Here is a 6927-nt window from a genome sequence, read left to right on the forward strand (position 1 = left end):
ATCCTCTCAATTGATGCAGAAAAAGCATTTGACAAAATACAACATCCTTCCCTGATTAAAACCAGAGTGTACGGATAGAGGGTACATTCCTCAATCTCATAAAAACCATCTATGAAAAGCCTACAGCAAATATCATTCTCAATGGGGAAAAGCTGGAAGCCTTTCCCTTAAGATCAGGAACACGACAAGGATGCCCACTCTCGCCACTATTATTCAACATAGTACTAGAAGTCCTTGCAACAGCAATCAGACAACAAAAAGGGATAAAAGGTATCCAAATCGGCAAAGAAGTCAAACTGTTTCTCTTCGCAGATGACATGATACTCTATATGGAAAACCCAAAAGACTCCACCCCCAAACTACTAGAACTTATAGAGCAATTCTGTAATGTGGCGGGATATAAGATCAATGCTCAGAAATCAGTTGCATTTCTATACACGAACAATGAGACTGAAGAAAGAGAAATTAGGGAATCCATCCCATTTACAATAGCACCAAAAATCATATGTTACCTTGGAATTAACTTAACCAGAGACATAAAGGATCTATATTCTAGAAACTACAAATTGCTCTTGAAAGACATTGAGGAAGACACAAAAAGATGGAAAAATATTCCATGCTCACTGATCTGAAGAATAAACACAGTTAAATTGTCTATGCTACCCAGAGCAATCTACACTTTCAACACCATCCTGATCAAAATACCAATGACATTTTTCAAAGAGCTGGAACAAACAGCCCTTAAATTTGTGTGGAACCAGAAAATGCCCCAAATCGCCAAGGAATTGTTGAAAAGGAAAAACAAAGCTGGGGGCATCACGTTGCCGGATTTCAAGCTATACTACAAAGCTGTGATCACAAAGACAGCATGGTACTGGCACAAAAACAGACACACAGACCAATGGAACAGAATAGAGAACCCAGAAATGGACCCTCGGCTCTTTGGGCAACTAATCCTTGACAAAGCAGGAAAGAACATCCAGTGGAAAAAAGACAGTCTCTTCAATAAATGGTGCTGGTAAAAATTGGACAGCTACATGCAAAAGAATAAAACTGGACTACTCTCTCACACCATACACAAAGATAAACTCCAAATGGATGAAAGACCTCGATGAGAGACAGGAATCCATCCAAATCATAGAGGAGAACATAGGCTGCCACCTCTTTGACATCAGCCACAGCAACTTTTTTCAAGACACATCTCCAAAGGCAAGAGAAACAAAAGAAAAAATGAACTTGTGGGACTTCATCAAGATAAAAATCTTCTGCACAGCCTAGGAAACAGTCAAAAAAACTAAGAGGCAGCCCATGGAATGGGAGAAGATATTTGCAAATGACACTATAGATAAAAGATTAGTACCCAAGATCTACAAAGAACTTCTCAAATTCAATACACAGGAAACAATCAAATCAAAAAATGGGCAGAAGAAATGAACAGTTTTCCAATGAAAACATGCAAATGGCTAACAGACACATGAAAAAATGTTCAAAATCATTATCCATCAGGGAAATTCAAATCAAAACCACATTGAGATACCACCTTACACCAGTTAGAATGGCAAAAATGGACAAGGCGGGAAACCACAAATGTTGGAGAGGATGTAGAGAAAGGGGATCCCTCTTACACTCTTGGTGGGAATGCAAGTTGGTACAACCACTCTGGAAAACAGTGTGGAGGTCCCTTAACAAGTTAAAAATTGAGCTACCCTATGATGTAGCAATTGCGCTACTGGGTATTTACCCCAAAGATACAGAGGTAGTGAAGAGAAGGGTCATATGCACCCCAATGTTCATAGCAGCATGTTCCGCAATAGCTAAATTATGGAAGGAGCCAAGATGCCCTTCAACAGATGACTGGATTAAGAAGTTATGGTCCATATATACAATGGAATATTACTCAGCCATCAAAAAGAATGATTTCACAACATTTGCAGCAACATGGATGGGACTGGAGGAGATAATGCTAAGCGAAATAAGTCAAGCAGAGAAAGACAATTGTCATATGGTTTCACTCATTTATGGAACATAAGAAGTAGGAAGATCATAGGAGAAGAAATGGAAGAAGGAAGGGAGGGTAAACAGAAGGGGGAATGAACCATGAGAGACTATGGACTCTGGGAAACAAACTGAGGGCTTCAGAGGGGAGAATGGTGGGAGATTGGGATGGGCCGGTGATGGGTATTAAGGAGGGCATGTATTGCATGGTGCACTGGGTGTTATATGGAAGTAATGAATCATGGAACTTTACATCAAAAACTAGGGATGTACTGTATGGTGACTAATATAATAATAAATTATTATGAAAAAATAGCTCTGATTTTTTTATAATATAAACGAGGGGTTCAGAGGGGAGGGAGATGGGGGATTGGGATAGGCCAGTGATGGGTAATAAGGAGGGCACATAGGGGCGCCTGGGTGGCTCAGTCATTAAGCATCTGCCTTTGGCTCAGGGCATGATCCCAGAGTCCTGGGATCGAGCCCCACATCAGGCTCCTCCGCTGGGAGCCTGCTTCTTCCTCTCCCACTCCCCCTGCCTATGTTCCCTCTCTCGCTGGCTGTCTCTGTCAAATAAATAAATAAAATCTTAAAAAAAAAAAAAAAAAGAGGGCACATATTGCTTGGAGCCCCGGGTGTTTACACGAACAATGAATCATGGAACACTACGTCAAAAACTAATGATGTACTGTATGGTGACTAACATAATAAAAAATTTAAAAATATATATAAAAATAGCACAAAAATATGATTGACAATATTTTCAGATAATTAAAACATTATGGTAATTTTAGAACTGAAATCTATAATAACTCAACAGATTAGTTTAAAACCACCTTTAAAAAGGGGCACCTGGGTGGCTCAGTCAGTTGAGCGTCTGCCTTCAGCTCAGGTCATGATCTCAGGGTCCTGGGATTGAGCCCCATGTCGCCTTCCCTGCTCAGCAGGGAGCCTACTTATCCTTCTTCCTCTGCTGTGCTCTCTCTGGCTCTCACTCTCAAATAAATAAAGTCTTTAAAAAAATAAAATAAATTAAATAAAAGCATCTTAAAAGAGATTTAGTGAGTTGAAGAGAAATAACTCTCAGCATCTGCATATTGCAATTGTGTACATTAAAAAATTATATATAGATGATTAGAATTAAAAAATAAAATTAACAAGCTGACTAGACAAATTTGATATATAATAATCAAGTGTATTTATATGTCCTATAACAAATATATATTGAATATACATCCTATATACCATTTAAGTAGAATAGAAACACACCAAATACCAAGAATTCTCTATCTAGATTTATCCACAGGCAATTATAACATTATTAAGCTAAAACAAACAAACACAGGAGGAAAGATGGTGGAGTGGGAGGGTCCCAAGCTAACCTCATCCCAGTTACATGGAGACAGCTGGTACATCTGGGCAACTAACTCTAAAAATGACCTAAAGACTGGCAGAACAAATTTTTCATAGCTAGTCCTAGAAAGAAGTCAACATGAAAAAAAGAGGATATGTAGAGGTTTGGCTGGGAACCAAACCCCTGATGTAAATAACCACAAATAGTAATGACATCACAGGTTTGGAAAAGCAAGAGAATCAGTACCCACACCGCAGACCTCTGGTACTGGGAAGACAAGTCCCCATAATGTTGGGCTTTCAAAACCAGTGGGGCTTAACTCCAGGTGCCTTAACAACCAGCAGGGCTCAATTCTGCAGAGCTAGAGGTCTAGAAGAAATGGAATCACCAAACCTTAAAGAGCCAGTATATTAAATAATTTGGCCCAACATAGCACAGAAACAGCAGTTTCAAAAGCACCTGGGGTGTATGTGAAGTAAATTTATTGACTAATCTTAGAATAGATACAGAAGGGGTGGGTATCTGCAGAGGAGTTCTCTGGAAACAGAAGTGTTGGCAGGCTCCACTTCTCTTCCCCAGCTCAGATAGACAGATGTTTGTGGGAAACAATTCTGATACTTCCAATCTACCTTGCTAACATTGCTTGGCCCGCTCCAGTATTCCCTCTGGGGGCCAGTAGCACCCATCCCACCTGCCTGGGCAAGGCATCATTTTGTGAAGTGGCTTCTGCCCTACCCTATGCAGTGGGTAGCCACATCTAGGACTAGTTTCCCTCATAGTGACCCCTGCCCTAGGAAAGGATGGAGATAACCTCACATAACAGCATGCACACAGTTCCTGCAGAAAGTCCTCTTAGCCACCTGTGCAAGGAGCAACCCTGTTGTGTGTGCCTATAGCTGTACAGAAAGGCTAATTGCTAAGAGCTAGGATGAGTGCCAGCCATGCCCATCCATGAATCCACAGCAGCCACAATCAGGCCTCTAAACAGTGCAGGGAGCAAACCCACAACATGCAAAGTGAATCATTACAGCTGGCTAATAAAATGGGAATAAGGACCAGGCCTGATAAGAAGTTCAAATGGTCATAAGGATACTGACTGGACTTGGGGGAAAAAAACAAAAAGTAGATTAACTCAGTGAGAATTTCAAAGAGGTAGATAATATAGAAAAGAACCAGAGCTGAAGAATTCAATAACTTAAATAAAAAATACAGTTGAGGGAATCAATAGCAGATTAGAGGATGCAGAAGAATGGCTCAGCGATCTGGAAGAAAGGGTAATGAAAATCAACCAAGCTGAATAGCAAAAAGAAAAAAAAAATAGTTGAAAATAGGTTAAGGGAACTCAGAGACATCATCAAGTATAATAACATTTGCACTATAGGGATCCCATATGGAGAAGAGAGAATGGGGTAGAAAAGTTATTTGAAAAAACAGCTAAAAACTTCCCTAATCTGGGGAGGGAAACAGACATCCAGTTCCAGGAATACGGAGAGCATCAAACAAGATGAACCCAAGAAGATCCACACCAAAACACATAGTTTAACTAGCAAAAATTAAAAATATTGAAAGAATTCTAAAATTCAGCAGCAAAACGAGGATAAGCAGCTAGATACAAAGAAAGCCCCATAAAGCTATCAGCAGATTTTTGACCAGAAACTCTCAGAAGAGAGTGGCAGGATAGGGGGTAGGGGATGTAAGGAAGGGGAAGGTAGGGGTAAGGGGAAACAAAACCAAACCTGTAGCCAAGAATACTCTATCCAACAGCCATGAAAGGTGGTCAAAATCACTAATCATTGAGGAAATGCAAGTAAAAATGACAAGGAGATATTACTCACACCTGTCATAAGGGCTAGAATCAAAGAGACAAGAAGTAACAAGTATTGACAAGGATGTGGAGAAGGAAAAACTCATGCACAGATGGGAATATAAATTTGTACCGTGGAGAACCATATGGGGTTTCCTCAAAATATTGAAAATAGAAATACTATATGATACAATTCTACTACTGACTTACCAAAGGAAAATAAAAACATTAATTTGAAAAGATATCCACCCCTGTTTATTGCACCATTATTTTCAATAGCCAAGATATGGAAGCAATACAAGTGTCCACTGGTACCTGAATGGATAAAGTGGTATATATATGTATACATGCATAAACACACACACACACACACACACAGAGGAATATTACCCAGCCATAAAAAAGAATGTGGTTTCGCCATTCAGGAGAATATGAATGGACCTAGAGGGTATTAAGCTAAAGGAAATAAGTCCAAGAAAGACAAACACCATAGGATTTCACTTATATATGGAATCTAATAAAAACAAAAATAGATTCTTAAATACAGAGAACAAACTGGGTGTTTGCTAGAGGAGATGTTTAGGGAAGGGGCCATGTACAAAATGGATGAAGGGAATTAAAGAGGACAAACTTCCAGTACAAAATAAATAAGTCACTGAAATGAAAAACATAGGGAATATAATCAGTATTATAATAATGTTGTATGGTAACAGATGGTGACCACACTTTTTGTGGTGAGCACCTGACAATGTATAGAGTTGTTGAATCAATCTGTTGTATACCAGAAGCTAATATAATATTGTATGTCAATTATACTTCAATTAAAAAATAAAAATGAAGCTAAAAAAAGTGGAGACTTGGCTTACCAGCAATATCCTAATTTTACCATAATACCATAAATCCATTAATTGGCTGAATTTTACCTAAAAACTCTGTTCTATCTTTTAAATTGTGGCTTTGTATCATTCAAAGAGTGACACCAGTACCGACACCAGGAAAATGGATAGGCCTACTGAAGTCATAGATGAAAAGCCTTGGAAAAGAAATGATGCCATTTTATGAAAATTACTTAGTTTGACTGTATTGTGAATTAAAATTCTGGCAATCAAGCCAAATCTAAAGTGTAGATAAAAAGTAAAAGACCAAGAATAGTAAAGAAAATACTAAAAAAACAGAGGAGAAAGAAGAAAAAAAGGGAAGACTTGCTACACTGTGTAACTGTAATATTATAGTAATAAGGACAGTGTAGTCTTGCTACAAACTAGAGGTATACACCAACGGAAGCCTGTAGAGAATCTAAAGACAGACTCATGCAATTTCAATACTTAATTTTTGACAAAGATGGACCTTCATAGCATCATCCAAATAGAGGTCTTTATTAAAATATTAGAGTCAACTATATCACTATTATAAAAATTTTTAAAAACAAGCAATAACATTCCCTCACATCATACACAAAATCACTTTCAAGTGAATTTGTCATTGAATTGGGGGGGAAAAAACTTCTAGAAATTGTTGGAGCTACCTCATGGCCCTGGGCCTCATGCTAAGCTAACTTTATTTTGTTTAACAAGCAAGCAATATAAATACATAAAATACCCCAGAATGAAAATATGGATACATTTTTTACATTAAAATTTAGCACCACTGAACTATAAAAAGAATAGATCCAGTCAATCGAAGGTAAGCCACAATTTGAGAAGTGATAATAGATTTATATCCAGGAAGAATTCTTACAGATTAAAAATGAAGTAAACGGATTAAAAAACAGACA

The sequence above is a fragment of the Ursus maritimus genome, unplaced genomic scaffold, assembly GCF_017311325.1.
Source record: "Ursus maritimus isolate PB19 unplaced genomic scaffold, ASM1731132v1 scaffold_1, whole genome shotgun sequence".
NCBI classification, from domain to species: Eukaryota; Metazoa; Chordata; class Mammalia; order Carnivora; family Ursidae; genus Ursus; species Ursus maritimus.